At 43.8% G+C, this 17,768-nt stretch overlaps 1 long non-coding RNA gene across 2 annotated transcripts; it reads left to right on the top strand.

The window, feature by feature from the left end:
* Nucleotides 1-1,614: 1,614 nt before the first annotated feature.
* Nucleotides 1,615-17,510, top strand: LOC131493144 (uncharacterized). 2 transcript variants are annotated; one of them, XR_009252486.1, is made up of 2 exons: nt 1,615-3,053; nt 15,202-17,510. It is a non-coding gene; the product is annotated as an uncharacterized LOC131493144 (long non-coding RNA). The 2 variants fall into 2 exon arrangements; XR_009252487.1 differs by lacking the exon at nt 1,615-3,053 and adding an exon at nt 10,824-12,670.
* Nucleotides 17,511-17,768: the final 258 nt, after the last annotated feature.

The following is a 17,768-nucleotide window of genomic DNA, read 5'->3' as shown; positions in this document are numbered from 1 at the left end:
ATTTATTTTTTGGGGGAGAGAGAGAACGAGCTAGTGTGGGAGGGGCAGAGAGAGGGAGGCAGAGGATCCAAGGCGGGCTCTGTGCTGATAGCAGAGCCCAATGTGGGCACGACCTCACAAGCCATGAGATCATGGCCTGAGCTGTAGTCAGATATTCAACCAACCGAGCCACCCAGGTGCCTTTACCAGACGTTATGGGGGCAATTCTACACTATCATAGTATTGGTGACTCTAGGGGTTTGAGATGGTCTCATGTTAGAGGGAAAGGAACAGCGGAGGCTGAGGACAGCAATATGCTTCATATTCCCTGATGCTCCTTGTCCCTTAGGAATGAACTGTTGCCCCCTCCTGCTACCAACGTTACCACAGTCGCAGATGTCCCCTGTCGTGGCTACAGACTGTGCTGCCTACAGCCCCCCCTTATTTCAGAGGCACGCGTTTCCTCTGCTGCAGGGAGTGCTGTGAGCTGATGGCTCCCTGCCAAAGGGAGCCACCTGGCCTGCGGGCAGGACCCTCCCTGGAGACAGCCACATGGGAGGGGGGTTACGAAGGCCAGACCATCTTGCCTCAAGGGGTAACAACTCTGAAGCCCCCCGTCCCAGCTCCAGAGCATCCTGTGGGATCGGCTGAGGCCTGTGTCGTGTCTGCACTGGGGAACAACTATCCTCTCGAGGTGTGCATTTCCTTCCCCTCCAACAGATGTGGATCCCACGGGCATCCCCGATCGGCTTCCTGCACACATTTCAAGATCAGCTTCCCGGGAACTCGTCCTAAGAACACACCTTGGACACTTAAGGATTCTGATTGTCTTCTAACTGCCTAACTACCTACCTAGGTCATAACCTTCTTGATGATACAGGAGACCATCCTCGACCCCTTTGTATACCCTCGGGGGTGTAGAACTCATCCTTGCACACAGGCGACTGCCCTCAGTTACAGGCTTAAGAAGCTTTCTGCTTCCATCCAGAGAGGCCAGTGAGAATCCTGAGGATGACACAGAAGAGAACAGCTCAGGCCCACAAGTGTTTGTGCCAAACCATTTCTCTAAAAGCTGGTTTTGCTGGGGATGCGGCCAAAACCCTTTTATTCCCTGCCAGGAAGTGAAAGTCTTTTATCAGCACCTGGGAGGAAAAAGGGGTTCAACCGCTCAGGCTCAATAGAAACAATCCTACATCGGTGAATATGGTATGAAACCCAGCTCTGAGTTGGATGTAACAATGAGAAATTTCTGTTGAATGTGTGTTTCTCAAAGAGAATAATTTAAGCGGAGGGGAGGGGAGCAGGCACTCGCTTAAAAGACACAGTAATCATGGGGCGCCTGGGTGGCGCAGTCGGTTGAGCGTCCGACTTCAGCCCAGGTCACGATCTCGCGGTCCGTGTGTTCGAGCCCCGCGTCAGGCTCTGGGCTGATGGCTCGGAGCCTGGAGCCTGCTTCCGATTCTGTCTCTCCCTCTCTCTCTGCCCCTCCCCCGTTCATGCTCTGTATCTCTCTGTCCCAAAAATAAATTTTAAAAAGTTGAAAAAAAAAAAAGACATAGTAATCTTTTTTCATAAGGGTTTGTGAGCAATTGTTTACTTTCTAAAAATAAGAAAAATTTCATATTCAATGTTTAAAATTAGAGACCCAATAGTTTAGTTTCTCCTCGTGTGCCAAATGATGTGATTATATTTCACCAAGATGTTTTAACTTGTACAAACCTTATGCTATTGCGGTGGTTCCTTTCAAAGTTTTCTAAGGTAGTGGGTTACTTAGTCTCAAAGGAACTAAACCTGTCTGAGCTCTATTAGAAAAGGCAGAAGAGGATCCAGCATAAAGAATTACAGCTGGAGTCTGCTTCAGACAGCTTAGGAGGAAAACATGGGGAGAGAAGAGGGAGAATTCCAGAAAAATCCAAGAAGAGCCCAACAGCTCTGAGAGGAAAATGCCCTACATTTTAGATGTTAGCATCTCCAGGGGCACAGTGGGTATTTTAGTCAGTTTGGGCTGCTTATAATAAAAATACCACAGACGGGGCAGCTCAAAAAACAGAAATTAATTTCTCACAGTTCGGAGACTAGAGAGTCCAAGATCAAGGTGCTGGCCAATATGGTTCCTGGTGAAAACCCGCTTCTTGGTTTGCAGAGATGGCTGCCTTGTCACCGTGTCTTCATGTGGCAGAGAGATGGTGTCTCTAACGTCTCTTCTCAGAGGGGCCCTGATCCCGTTCGTGAGGGTTCCATCTTCATGTCCTAATGGCCTCCCAAATGCGTCACCTCCAAATACCACCACACTGGGGGTTAGGACTTCAGCGTGTGAATTTGGGGGAGACACAACAATGGGTAAAAAGCAAAAGCAAAACCAAAAAGCACCGTTGACTTGTTACCTGCAGACACTGCTATGTGAATATTTGGTCTCTACTGAGAACGTCGGTTTGCATCCCTGGCTACACAGTACAACTACCTGAGTTTTTGAAATGTCAGGGACCAGTCTCCATCCCAGGCAAACAGAGACTGATGCAACTCCTGGCTTAGGATTTCATCGTGGGCGGTCATTGTGGATAGCTGCCGTCGCTACTCTCGTTTGTCTTCCTTCAGGTAAAGCTCAAAAGATACGGAGACCTAGATTCCTTTCTTACTCCTTTTGATATTTGCACTTGTTAAATGAAATCACTACTTTTAATTTGTTTCATGTTTTTCTCAACATTCTGGACAACTCGGACTCGTTCCACTCAGCGCTTAGCAGGTGGCATCACGCAGGGCTTCGGGAGAAGGCACTGTCACCTTTTGAGTCATAGCTCCGCTTTGTCACCACCATGTGAGACAGTGGTCCCCAATGCCGCAAGGGCACGGGACGGCATGCTTCTCTCATGTACCCAGGAGCCACCTTGGGAGTAGTACATTTCCTGGAGTTACGTGAGCCAAAAGTGGGTTATGTAATGGGACGATTTCGATTGGGCTGAAATGGCTACCCGGGACTAAACTTTAGTTCTTTTCCCACCTTCCAACAAGAAGAAAGAAAATCAGCTCTTCTACAGACAAGATAACAAAGCTCACATTTTCTCTGTACACATGAGGTAAGTGATGTTGCATCCTGATACATGAACTTATGCCTGTGTGTGTATACACGTCCACACTGCAGGGCAAGGTAAGGCAAGGCCGTGTACACGAGAAACTAGAAGTACAGGCCAGCTGTGGGCAGCCCCTAGTGCGGTGTGGGATTCTGGCTTCGGAAAAGGAATACCAGCTTCTTGGGGGCGAATCCTGACACACACGTATGTGAAATGCTGCAAAATAAAACCCCTCAGTGGTGCGGTTAACAAGCCAATTTGCCTGGGAACCACTGTAGTTCCATGAGCCGGCCAGACGGGGGAGCTTCATTTCCAATGATGGATGCCCCATACACTTGGAAGTTCTAGTTGTCACCATTTGGTGACAGTAGTCACCAGGATTTTCTATCTTAAAAAAAATCTTGGGGGCACCTGGGTGGCTCAGTCGGTTAAGTGTCTGACTTATCCTGACGGCTCAGGTCATGATCTCACAGTCCGTGAGTTCAAGCCCCGCATCAGGTTCTGTGCCGACAGCTCGGAGCCTGGAGCCTGTTTCAGGTGCTCTGTCTCCCTCTCTCTCTACCTCTCCCCTACTTGCACTCTGCCTCTCTCTCTCAAAAATGAAATAAAAACATAAAAAAATTTTTTTAATCTTGGTAAAAATTAAAGTTCCTGTTGAAGAAAGTCTGGAGCATTTGGTTGTGAATAAATTACTTTATGGAAAAAATGTTTAATATTCCTCCTGTGGGTATTCAACCTTGCCAGCACAGGAGGGCAATGGTGGTGCAGGGAAGGGGGGAGTGGGAACTTGAATGCTCATCCCCACCACCACCCTCTGAGATGCAGCCTCCATTTGGGATGGAGACTGGTCCCTGATATTTTAAAAACTCAGGTAGTTGTACTGTGTAGCTAGGAATGTGAACCAGAGTTCTCAGTGGAGAACAAATTGTTATGTATCTATTTTTTTTTTTAAACGTTTTTTATTTATTTTTTTGGGACAGAGAGAGACAGAGCATGAACGGGGGAGGGGCAGAGAGAGAGGGAGACACAGAATCGGAAACAGGCTCCAGGCTCCGAGCCATCAGCCCAGAGCCCGACGCGGGGCTCGAACTCACTGACCGCGAGATCGTGACCTGGCTGAAGTCGGACGCTTAACCCACTGCGCCACCCAGGCGCCCCTGTATCTATTTTTTTTAATGTTTATTTATTTTGAGAGAGAGAGACAGACAGAACATGAGCAGGTGAGGGGCAGAGAGAGAAGGAGACACAGAATCCCAAGCAGGCTCCAGGCTCTGAGTTGTTAGCACAGAACCCCACACAGGGCTCGAACTCATGAGCTGTGAGACCATGACCTGAGCCGAAGTCAGATGCTAGCCTACTGAGCCATCCAGGCACCCCAAGAACAGATATTTATGTAGAAATGTTTGCGTGTACCAAGCAAACAGTGTTTTTGGCTTTGCTTTTCTTTTTTGCCCATTGGTATGGACTGAATATTTGTATTTTCCTGAAATTCACCCCTTCATTTCCTGCTTGGTGATTTTTTTCCTCTATGCTCAGAAAGGGCAGCATCTTCTTTATCTGCAAAGGCCAGCACAGGATTACACCATTCATTCATTGGATCAATAGATTTTTAAGGATCAGCATTGTGTAACACGGGTCCCTCCTTTTCCAGAGCTTAGAGATTCTAGATGGCAGCACAAATGGGGTAGAGGAGGCTGCCGGAGGCTGAAGTTCTGTAGGGAAAGAGGCAGGTTCTGGCTTTGAGCCTGGCTTTGCCACTTAGCAGCTGTGTGACCTTGGGCAAGAAACTTAACTTCTATGAGCCACAGTCTCCTCATACATAAAACAGGCATGTTATAAAATTTCTTCTTTACCATGAAAGTTAGGTGTTACTTGCACTCACGGGTACTAACTGAATGTCTACTTAGTGTGTAGACAGGGGCTGCTCCGGCCTTGGCCTCCTCCAACTTTTGGGCCGTGCAACAGCATAGGGCTTGGAGCCGAGTCTAGGTTCACTATCCACCCCTGGTGACAAGTAATTGGCTGAAATCCTCCATATGTGCATTTAAATTTGTATAAACATTGCCCAACTGCAAATTGCTCCCCTTTGAGGATATGCTAATTCACACTTGGATTATACAACAGAAAGGTGGGAACGAACCCGTGTCCTCACCCTCTTAACACCCAGTACGTTATCAGACTTTGGGATCTTTGCCAATCTGACATGTGGCAAAGGTATCTCAGTGAAGTTTTCATTTGCATTTCCCTTGATATGAGTGAGTTTGTGCGTCTTTCCATCTCCCGAAGGGCTCTATTTCTGCAAACCATCCATTTCTATCTTTTGCCTATTTTCCCACTGGGCGTGTTGTGTTTTTCTTAGTGGTTTCTGGGATTTGGTTCCCTATTACAAAATTAGCCCTTTTTCTGCATATAGGTTGCAAGTTCTTGCCCCAATTTGTCCTCTGACCTTTGATTTGGTGAATGGTGGTGATGGTGGTGATTTTTAAACATACGATTTTTTTTTTAATGTAGCCAATAGATTGATTGTCTCTTTCATGACTTTCATGCTTTGTGCCAGACTTGGAAAGCACCTTCCCATTCTGAGACTCTGAGATGAAAACAAAATCTGTGTCCTCCTTTAGTTTTCTTTAATGATTTTATTTTCATGGTTACATCTTTAATCTGCTTGGAATTTATTTTTGTGTACAAAGTGAGGTACTGGATCCAAGTTTCTTTCCCCACACAAGTAACTTCCTAGTTGTCCTAGATTCTTTTATTAAATAATCCATATTTTCTCCACTGATTTCAAACCTACTTAAGTTTTGAAAGAAGGTCAGAGACTTCTAAATTTGTCAGCAGGAGGATGTCCAAGCTGCAAAACTTTGGACTAGGTTTGTAGCTCTTTCTGAGTTGTGCCTCTCGTCATTTGGAAAACGAAATGCAGGTGCATTGTTCTGAAAATGTAGTTCAACAACCAACTGTGTGGGAGAGTGGAAAAAACATGGGCTCCCAGGTCAGAAAACCTGACTTTACTTCTTCTGGTGAGTAATTGTGGGCCAGTCACTTAACTGCTCTGTGCCTCAGTTTTGTCCTCTGTAAAATGGACCTAATAATAGCATCTATGTCATACCGTATTGTGAAGTTCAAGTGCATTAATATATGTGAAAGAGCTTTATAAACTACAAAGGTCTCGGGGCACATTTTTGAAGTTTTACAAGTTGGTACAGCATTGCCGGTTAACTTAGGCAATACAATTCTAGATTTTTAAATTTATTAACTTTCTGGAAATCCTTCCAACTTCTTTGGAGATGGTTAGCTTCTTTCTCCTTGCTGATGAGTGTTCTGGGTTTGCTGATTTTTTGCTTATTTGTCTGTTTTCTGACAGCATCGGGGTGGAGGAAGGAAGAGAAGACTGGGAAGTTAGATCACCCATTGGGTTTTGAGGGAGGAGGTGAATCAGCAAGTGGGGGGAGGGGACGGATTTGGTGGAAGGAGGGAAAACCAGAGGGAGAGTGAACAAGCTAATTTACGAGCTAATCTTGTAAATATAATTATTTCCTAGGAAATGTTAAAATATGCTGTTTTTTTTAATTTGCAGCAAAGTTTTGTGGGTGGTACAGAATGAAGGCTGAATGTTAGGCAGTGGAATGCTGGGTCAGAGTCCCTTGTCTTCTTAACGTCCCCAGCTTCCTCATCTCTGAAGCGGCGACACTCATAAAAATGCAGCCCCTATGCTCACATGAGACCAGACTGGGGGCTGGAATAGGCAACTGAGGAAAAAGCGTCAATCTCATGATGGTGACTTGAGTGCCCCCACGGAATGCAGTCTGCTTCCTCTGCACTCAGTCCTGCTGGAGACAGGTGCACCTGGAGGCCCAGCAACCAACCTTCCCTGTTCCCTGTCCCCACTTTGAAGCCAGCAGAAGTCTGGGCAGAGGAAGAGGCCACTGCTCTCGTGCCAAGTTGGCGAGAAAGGACATGGGACAATGACTTCATTGTCACAAGGGGAAGAGAGATTGCCCTGGAGGACAAGAGGTGGGGACACTGGTGGGGACTTGGCGGGGGTTCCGGGGGGATGGTCTGTGAGACCAGCGGCAGAAGGACCAGGAGAGAATGAAACTACCATTTGGGCTGCAGGTGCGGGGCACTTTGTGAAGAGCAACGTGACTGTGATTTGATTTGTTCGAACCCAAGAAACCTGTTCTACAGAGTTCTCTCAGCCGTAAACCTGGCTTGACCCGCTCTGATGATCAGTTCCTGGTGGCTAAGGCGATCACAATCCCCACCTCTTCCACATACCTGTTACAGACGCTTTCGGCCCCAGGGGAAAGGCAACTTCAAAATTCCTTCCATGTTTAGCACATCTTAAGCATATTTTGTTAAGTTCTAAACATTTGAAAACAGTCCCCCAACACACTTCCTTCATCAGTTGGCCCAGGTGCCGTAAGGAATTACAATATTTTCTCTGTGTCAGTCGTTGTAAATGAGTGAATTCTCAGGAAGTGTATTGGAGACCACCACAGGAGGTTTGCACTTTCTTGTGAGGTCACATTATTAAATTTTCACCTTGAATTTCTGGTGAATCCTATACCAGCCTATAGAATGTGTCTATGTGTGTGTGTGCTCTCGTTAACAAAAACCCTCCAGCAGGGCAGGCTCTGTGGGCACACACATGGCTGGTGCAGTCACCAAGGGCCCCACCCTCAGAGGAGTCCTGTCCTTGGTTCAATGTTCCCCCACCAGTGTCTTGACATTCTTTTTTTTTTCTTTTTTCTTTTTTAATGTTTATTTATTTTTGAGAGAGAGAGAGAGCAGGGGAGGGGCAGAGAGAAGGAGACACAGAATCCAAAGCAGGCTCCAGGCTCTGAGCTGTCACCACAGAACCCAATGTGGGACTCGAACTCAGGAACTATGAGATCATGACTTGAGCCAAAGTTGGATGCTTAACCGACTGAGCCACCCAGGCATCCCCCAGTGTCTTGAAATTCTTAATAATTTTTTAACAAGGAGCCTCACGTTTTCAGTTTGCACTGGATCCCACAAAATGTATAGCCAGTCCTGCTCACTATGAGATATTGGACCTTGTTCAAAAGGGCAAGGAAGTTTTTTGGTTTTTTTTTTTAATGTTTAGTTTGGTAGTTATCAGTATTTTATTGTTGTTTTTTTTTTTTTTTTTAATGCCTGCCACTCAGGTATGTAGAAGATTACATGTCGATATTTGTAGGGAAAAATACTTCCTCATGCCAATAGATAGACAAAGGTATGAATCTCAAATAAACAGCAGTAAATAAATAGTTATGAAAGGGAAAAAGAGCTATAGTTGAATTAATTTCTTTGGTTCAGGAGCATTAATTCTCACCACGTCATCCCCTCTATTTAGAGGAAGTGAGAGAGAAATAGAGGCTGAACAGAGAAGGTCAAAGGTGTAGCCAAGAGAGCGGAAGCAAGGGTGGGAGAATGAAGTGAATCAAGTATTGAGCCCAAGAGTCTTCTTTCGATGCAAAAAAAGCAATTTGCATGGTCACCCCTTCTGATGTGTGCATTATCTGATGATATTGGCTTCTCAGGGACACAGACTTGTGCGCTCTCTTCACTGTGTGGTTTAGAAATTTTGGCGTGTCTGTATTTGCTTTGCAGCCGATGAGCAACCTCATCTTGGTGATCTCTGAACCCAAAGAAAAACAGCTGTCCAGTGGCTTTGACACTTATCTATGTGCTTGGAGGGGCCCTACCGTTTTGCCTGAACCTGTGATAATAAAGTGAAAAAATAAGTTAGCCTCTTTTCTTACACTCTGCAAGTACATAAATTTCTCCCTCGATTCTCAGCATTGCTATATTATTATTTTTTGGGGGGGGCCCTAGCCGTTTCTTCCGCCAAGTTTTGTCTTAAACGGGTATGGGTTCACCCATGAAATGATTCTGTTGCTTTAAGAGAGAAAAAAATGTCACACTTGGTTGGTCTGAAAATGTAACACCTGGCACCCATATTTAGAAATGTTGAGACACACACACACACACCAGCCTTTAGCACTGAAGTGTGCAAAACATCACAGGAAGCTCATTGAGTTCAATCATTTATTTGTAAGTTGGTTGTTTGGAACTTGAAAGCTTTGGAACTTTTCCCATAGAGGCAAAGCTATAAATGGGGCTTTGGTCCCCAGGCTCAAAAGACTGTTGCAGAAATGTCTACCGTGGCGATGAAAACAGAAAACGATTTTGTGGCAATACAAAAATTGAGCCCGAGAGAAAAGCTAAAGAAACTTGTTTCCTTTGAGTGCTTACACTTGAAGAGGAATGGATTTCCTCTAAGGAGGTGGCAGGGGCAGCTGGAGGTTTCTGAGGTGGCTGTGGGGCATTCTGATGGCCCAGACTCTTTGTATACTCACTTTAAAGCCTGGGTGTTCTTCATCCTCCATGCAAAGGTGTACCACAGAGTGATTTCGTGTGACTCACATGTTTGAGTTCTATTTTGGGCTCAGAATGGAAAGGAAAGCAAGAGAGGAGGGGAAATTTTCTTCAGGGATCTGGAGTTTTGGAAAAGGAGGGCAAATGAAACTGGGTGACCTTGCGGTGCCATAGCTCATGCTGTTCCCTTGGGAGAGAAAGTCCCTCACCACACAAGCTTCTTGTTTGTATGGAAAGCTCCAGCTCACAGGTCTTCTTCTCTCGGGAGCTGCCCCTGGTTTCCTAACTCTCCACTAGTACAGCTTCTCTCTGTCTCTCTCTGTTTCTCTCTCTCTCTCTCTCTCTCTGTCTCTCTCTCTCTCTCTCTCTCTCTCTCTGAAAGCACACTTCACCTTGTTTGTAATTGTTTGTATGTTTCCCCCACTTGATTAGGAACACTTCAAAGAAAAAATAATTTGAATTCATTTAAGAAAATCTCAGGAACCTACACAAGAATGTGTTTCATTTGTATATGTTGGGGCAAGCTGCGAACAGTAAAAAATCGGACTAGGGAAAGATAATGGGGACATCGTGTCACCAAAGGGGAAGATTGAAGACTGTGGGGAAGAGGTCTCAGGTCAGAACCTACCCATCTCTCCCCACTTACCAGGAGTTTCACTAGTCCAGAACCTCTTGTCCTCTTGTCCAAGATGAATGGAAGAAGGAGACCTTGAGGAGGGTTAGGGGACCTAGATACTAAGAGTAAGCTGCTGCTTTACAAGCTATGGTGGCTATATTGTAAGGTTTCTCTGGTAGCCATTCTCCCTTCCAATGACAGCCCCTGACTTTCACGTGGGGATCAGGGGTCAGTCTTTGAACTAACTCCAAGATAGAGGACAGGGTATCACTTTCCCCTTGGCCTTGGTGTTGGCTTCAAGGATGTGACCAAAATATACAATCAGGATGGATCTCACACTTCTGAGGATGCTGTCACCACCCTGTTGTTCTTGAACCTGAGGTTGGGGCAGCTAGAGTGATGGTGTGTTGGTGAATGTTTAATGATTACCTTCCAAACAAAAGCTCAACCAGTCCTGATTTATAGTGTTTGCCAACTCCTGCGGTGTAAATACTTCCACCATGACTGATTTCAAGCTCCAACACAGTGTGGCTGAAGATGGAGCTGGGAATGGATATATAGTGGCAAAAAATAAAATAAAATAAAATAAAATAAAATAAAATAAAATAAAATAAAATATAAATACCATAGATGTGAGTAAACTCAAGAATGTAGATATTAGCAAAATGTAGTAACATAACCAGGAAGAGAGGAGATGAGTTTTGAATACCTATTACGTTGTTGGTTTTATATATAACTTATTTAATTATAGGCTTATATATTTGTTTTTCAAATAATGGCTATATTAACAATAGGTTCACAACATTTCTGAAAGCTTAGTTGTCTTCCAAGAGCTGGTATGAGCTAGATCCAGCAACCCACTGAGCCAGAGCTACCTGGTCACCTTGGAAGAAAGAATTAGGCAAGAGGGTCAGAGAGTGTGACAATCAGCCCTAACCATAGTGTTTGGGCCTTGAAATCTGTAGCTTGCTTAGCCCAAGACAGTTGGGTAAATCAACAATTTCCTTTCTTACTTAATCCAGCCTGAGTTGGGTTTTCTGTTACTTGTAATTGAAATAGTCCTACATGAGACACAAATTTTTTTTCGTATTTGCATACTTCACATTTATAATTCAAGTAAGACTGACTTACAGTATATAGTGGGTTGAATGGTAGCCCTCCAAAAGATATGTATGTTTATGCCCTACCCCTTGGAACCTGTGAACCTTTTCCCAAAAAGGTCTTTGCAGTTGAAATTAAATTTAAGATCTTGACATGAGATCATCTTGGGTTAACTGGATGGGCCCCCAACCCAATGACAAGTGTTCTTATCAGGGACACCCAGAGGAGAGACCTGGCGAGAAGTAAGAAGGCCACATGAAGACAGAGGCAGAGATTTGAGTTATGCAGCCACAAACCAAGGTTCCAAAGAACCTCGTGGAGCCACGAAGAGCTGGAAGAGGCAAAGAAGGATACACCCCCAGAGACTTCGGAGGAAGCACAGCCCTGCTCACACCTTGATTTTGAACTGTGGGCTCCAGAACGCGAGAGAATAAGTTTCTGTTGTTTTAAGCCACCAAATGGGTGATAATTTGTTACAGAAACTCTAGGAAGCTAATACAAGGTAGCAATATTTTACCTGCTTAACAAACATCTTTTCCTTCTTTATCCTAGTTCTAAGTGGAACAAAGATCCATTGTAGAATTTAGGGACATTTTTGAAGTGGATGCAATGATCGCCAGAGATAATCATATGCCAGTCTGTTCTGTTTGTATGCGTGTAATTATAAAACCTGAATCATGCTGTATGGACAGTTTCAGGTCACACTTTCATTTATTCATTTATTTTTTTGCCAATGCATTATGAAGATTTTCTTGTATCATTGTAACTTACTTGAAAATAGTGCTTTTAGTGGCTACAGAACATCCTATTTTATGGACATATCATAATTTATAATGTTACTACATTATTGTTAGATGAGTATACAATTCCTAATCCTGCACTATTATAAATAACTCTCCACTTGGGAAAATTTTCTAAAATTTTATTTTATTCTTTTGAGCATGTCAACATTTTAAGAATCCTGATGCACATGACCAAGTTGTCTTCTGGGAGGCTTCTTTCAATCTGGAGCCCTGTCAGCCGCAAGAGTACCCATTTAACAATGCCTTTGACAAACCTGAAGCCAATCACTTTTTAAAAGCTGAACCAATCTGATAGGTTAAAGGAAAATGGTACTTATACTTGCTTTAATTTGTTTCTTTGCTTTAGTGAGATTGCCAGCTTCCTCATCAGCCACTTGCACCCTTCCTTTTGTGAGTTGACTTTTTGTGCTCTCTGCTCACTTTTCTATTGGGGGATCAGCCATTTACTTATTGATTTGAAAGATCTCTTTAGTGCTGTTACAGAACATTTAGGAAGATTTCTTTATAGAACGTCGCTTTCTATAAATATTTGTTACATTTTACACGAGGGTCCTCTGACTTACAAAAGAACAAAATGTTGAAATCACATGAGACAAGAAGTCACTCTCTGGGAGGATGATAGTGATTTAACTGCACTTTTTCATTCTGACTTCAGGCTGGCACACGCATGCTTGGATGTTTCCAGTTTCTAAAAAGGGAATTGGAATTCTTCCATTCAGGTAACCTGCCGTTGGAGTTTTAAGCCAATTTGCTCTGCGGACAAAATTTTTAGGTTAAATAAATAGAATAAATAAATAGAAAGGCACTATACATTTTTTCGTAAGCAATCTGATTCCTTGCTCTGATTCAACATGTCTTGACCACAGACATTGTTGACTTTGCAAAACAGAACACGCCGTTCATTGGTTGGGAGTAAGGAGATCTTAGTTCTTTCTGCTATTGCTTTTTTTCTGGTTTGGGGTCTTTCTCTAAAATGGACTTTTGCAAGTCATTTCACCCTCTGGTCCTTGATTTCCACATCTTAGCGTTGCTAGGTAAAATATAGGACATGATGCAATATTTGGGACATGCTTTTACTAAGAAAGTATCTGTTGGTTATCTAAAATTTATCTGGGAATTCTATATTTTTACTTGCTAAATCTGGTAACTCGCTGTGTAAGGCCTATTCCAGACCGGACAAATTATGGTTGAAATGTAATCCAATTTCAAGGCACCTTGCAGTCTGGGTAATCTGGGCCCTATCCTGCAGTTGGATACCGTCATCCAGAGGAACTGTTCCCGGGATAGCAGTAAAGGAAATGTTGGTGAGCCATGGGGAGGCCAGGGATCTATTTGGAGATAGATAAGACTTGAAACTGGGATCGGAGAAACAATATGGAAGCGACTATAGAAGTGGTAACCACTGATCTTTTTACTCTCTCCTCCAATTTGCCTTTTCCAGAATGTTACATAGTTGCAACCATACAGCGTGTAGCCTTTTCAGATTGGTTTCTTTCGCTTAGTAATCTGAGGTCCCTCCATGCCTTTTCAGAGTTTGATAGTATTTAAAAATTAACAATGCATGTTTTATTACTAAAAGTAAAAGTACTAAGTGGAACTTGAGAATTCTTTGCCGTTATTTCCATTCTTAGAATATATTTTATTGAGCGTATACAGAGGACTGCGTTCAAAAGTCAAGATAATCCTCTTCTCTGTGATGTTACCTTTCATTCATTGGTTTCTGTTTATTTCCATATGTAAGGTTTGCCTTTTTAAAAAATTTTTGCCTTAATTTTGTTTTTAAGATATGTCAAGCCTAGTTTAAACGTCAAAACTCCAGGGGCGCCTGGATGGTTCAGTCGGTTAAGCATCCAACTTCAGCTCAGGTCATGATCTCACAGTTCGTGAGTTTGAGCCCCACTTTGGGCTCCGAGCTGACAGCTCAGAGCCTGGAGCCTGCTTTGGATTCTGTGTCTCCCTCTCCATCTGCCCCTCCCCTGCTCACACTCTGTCTCTCTCTGTCTCTCAAAAATAAACAAACATTAAAAAAAAAAAAAGGTCAAAACTCCATAAAAAGATCCAGAGAATCTATATCCAACCTTATCACTTCTGCTCTGTTTTCATCTCCCTTTTGCCTCCCGTTGGTAACTATTTTCATTAGCTGCTGATTTTATCCTTCCCATGTTTGTTTATTTTTTCAGAGTAAGTGTGTGTGTATAAACTTCCTCTACCTTCTTGTTTAAAAAAAAATAGCTGTCTACTCTATTACCAAATCCTGGAATTCACACCTTTTTGTATGGTTACACTGAACTCCTCTATAAGGATGGGCCAAAATTTCTTTAACCAGACAGACCCCATTGATAGCCATTTAGGTTTCCCAATCTTCTGCTGCAAAAAAAAACAAAAAACAAACAGGCAAAAACTTATAATAAATAACTGTGTGGAGACGTTGTATGTGCATGTGTGTGCACGTGTGTGTATCTGCAGGGTAAGGTCCTAAAAGTGAGGTGGCTGAGCCAGAAGGTAAATTCATGCAATTTTGTTAGGGATGGCCAGTGGCGCTCCATGAGGACTGTACTGTGTTGTAAGCAAAGGGTGTCTGTGTCCTCAGAGCTCCCTAGCATCAGACTTTTGAATTTTGGCCAATCTGATATGTGAGAGATTTACTATCGTGGTGATAGTCTTTCTTTTAATAGGAGTGTGGTTGAGCATCTTTCCATCCATTCAAAGACCTCTTACCTTTCATGGTCATGGGTTTTGGCCACTTTTTGTGTTGGATTTTATTTTTTTCATCTCAATTTTAGGAGCTTTTTACCTATTAGAGATACATATCTCTATTTGCTCTGTACATAGTACTAATATTATCTTTAGACATCTCTGTATTTGTTATCTATGATACATCATCCAACACTTTATTCCCAATTTGTCCTTTGTCTTTTGATGCTGCTTATGATGGTTTTTATGCTGTGAAAGAGTTTCTTTATGTTTCTCAGGTCAAATTTATCAACTTTTTCTTTTATTACCTCTGGATTTTAAGTCATAGAGAAGGTTGTCAAATTCAACTATATTTTCTTCCTTCTTACACTTAGCTCTATGATCCATTAAGAGTTGTTTTTGGTAAATGGTTTGAGGTTTGAATCTAGTTTTATCTTTTGGCATCATATTGAATTTATATATTAAATTGGAGATAATGGAAACCTGCATGATATTGAGTCATACCCACAAACACGGAATGTCTCCCCATTTGCTCAAGTCTGCTTTTGTTTTGCAGCCCTTTAAATCCCGGTGGACTGCCTGGGTAGGAAGACTAGGAACTAGTAAAGCTTCACTCAACAGAAGATAACAGAAAATTGTAATCAATCAGAGCATCTGCTACCAAGGACTTCTGGCCTCCAGGACCTCGACCCCTAGAGGCAGTGAGCCTTACCTTGGCTCTCCGCATCTCTGACACTCCCATTCCTTGGAGAGAGCACTCCACACCCTCTACCCTTGCCTATTCTCTGGCTTCATCATGGCCCTGACTGATGGGAACAATCTGGCCTCCTAGTTGCCTCCGACTCCACATATCTGCCTCCCACCCCGTTCCTGGCTCGTGGTTGGGCTGTGTGACTGATGTGGAGAAAAGAGTTTGAAAACCCCCAAAAGGACGCTCACCTGCCCAGAAGTTGTGAGGAATAAGATGGTTCCTAGGCGGAGACTCAGTTGCAGAGGGGCATGAATGACATTCGTACTTGGTTCTAGAAGAAGGCGAAAGCCTCTGTAGTCCTTAAGAAGAGTCATCAGCTGGGAACGTGGGCTGGGAATGAGAATGAGGGTGGATCTGGCTACGAAGAAGCAGTAGGAGGCTGAGTGGTTATCCAGCAAGGGCCCAGGCTGGCATGAGAGCAGGGTGACAGTACACATGCTACAAAGAATCTTGTCGTCAGATTGGCTCTGAGGGCTGGAGGCAAGGGAAGAGGTGATGGCACATTGACCAAGAGTTGTCCATCCTGACAATAGGCTACTCTAATGTTCCTTCCAACCGGGGACTTGGGCTGATACAAGAGTGAAGGCTATTATCATCCAAGCCATTCTCCTAGTAATACAGATGTTGCATTCCTGGCCAATTTGACATACAGAATTCTGAGTTTACTGAATAGGTAAAATAGGGAGCAGACTGGTCTCACCAAAAGCGAACCTTGGGCTGAAAAGAGCCTTTGCCCATTTGCTCAAGTCACAGATGTATTCTCTTCTTCCTTTCTGACCCTGCTCCCCGCAAAGGAGGGGAACAGACTGTCAGCATCTGCCACACTTCCTTTTCTCTCTCTGCCTTTTCTGGCCTCTTTTGCTGTTTTCTCCCACTTGCTTTCTGCGTGCCAGGCTTCCTCCCTTAGCTTTCCCCCCAAACCTTCTTCCATCGGGGCCCTTAACTAACATTCGCAAGTTAACTAGGCATAGGTCTGACCAACAGCTACTTTGGCCTGCAGTGTCAGAAAGCTACCAGGGCCACTGTTCCTACAAGACACCCACCCCACTCCAGCCCAACAAAGAGGGCCAGCACAAGAGAGGAAAAAAGACGGAATGGTTTGGGTGTTTGGGGCCTGGCTTAGGGGGCAGGAAGACTAGATGGCCCTAGGTAAGTAATGTCACCTTTCTGAGGCTCAGACTTCACATCATAAATGGGAATGCTAAACAGTAACCCCCTCCTAGCTGCTGTGAGGCTGACCATCATGGGAGTAGGTTACGGCTAGAACCACAGAACCATGGTGCCAACATCACCCCTTGCCTACTCTGGCAGTGTGTCTAAACCAGCCCTGGCAGGGGAAAAGCCATCAGCAGGTGGGTGGCAGAGCAGAGTAGCTGAACTTTCAGTTCCAGTGAAGACTTGGACTACTTCCAAGGCTCTGTAAACTGCCACAACCACCTAGTGCGTCATTGGGAAGCAATCTGGCAAAGACCATCAGAAGCTTCTTTTCTGGACACCATGAGGGTGTTGCGATTGGTGTAATCTAACTTCTGTGCACATGGGCCAGTGTTCAGATACCAAGTCAGAAGGAGCCTGAGCTCTCCTTGAATCTGCTTTCTGTCCTCGGAAGATGAGCTGAGGTCAGGGAGACTAAGTGATTCACCCAAGGTCAAGGATAAGTGATTCACCCAAGGTCAAGGTCTGTGATCTTCTTTAACTTGCCTTTCTTGCCCAAATTATTTTGTTATTTATCCATACTTATGCAACTGTACTTCACTCATTTTCACTGTTGAATAGTACTCCATTGCATCCATAGACCACAATTAATTTATTCATTTTCCCGTTGATCGGCAATTGTGTTATTTCCACTGTTTTGGAATTTTCCATTAAAAATGGTGCTTCTGTGACAATTCTTGCATGTGACCTTGGTGTACATGGTATATTCGTACTATTTCATCATGTCTATGATCTAAATTGCTTTGGTGATACCAAAGTGTTTCCAGAGTGATTGCACCCACTTGTATTTTTATCAACAGTGTGTTAGAGTTCCAAATTTTCTTTAAGGTTGGTTGGGACTATCCATTTTTCATCTGTTCATCTAGTGATTAAAACTCATATCCACTGTGCTGTGCAAATCACAACTGTTTATTATGCTATGTTGTTCTCCGTGTGCTGTGGAAACCATGTGTGGCCTCATTCTTTTCACAAGTAATCAGCTAAGACTTGGTATCCTCAATTTCCATGTTTTCACTGATCTTCTGCGTAAGCTGGTTGCAGCTACAGACCAGTCATGGCAGCCTGGAACAATATGGCCGTCACACTACACACTACATGGGGCAAAATGTCCAGTCTGGAAAAGCAGACTCTCATTTTTATTATGTCAGACCAAATAC

The sequence above is a fragment of the Neofelis nebulosa genome, chromosome 13 (assembly GCF_028018385.1).
Source record: "Neofelis nebulosa isolate mNeoNeb1 chromosome 13, mNeoNeb1.pri, whole genome shotgun sequence".
Classification (NCBI taxonomy): Eukaryota; Metazoa; Chordata; class Mammalia; order Carnivora; family Felidae; genus Neofelis; species Neofelis nebulosa.
This window is presented reverse-complemented; position numbering and strand designations above follow the sequence as displayed.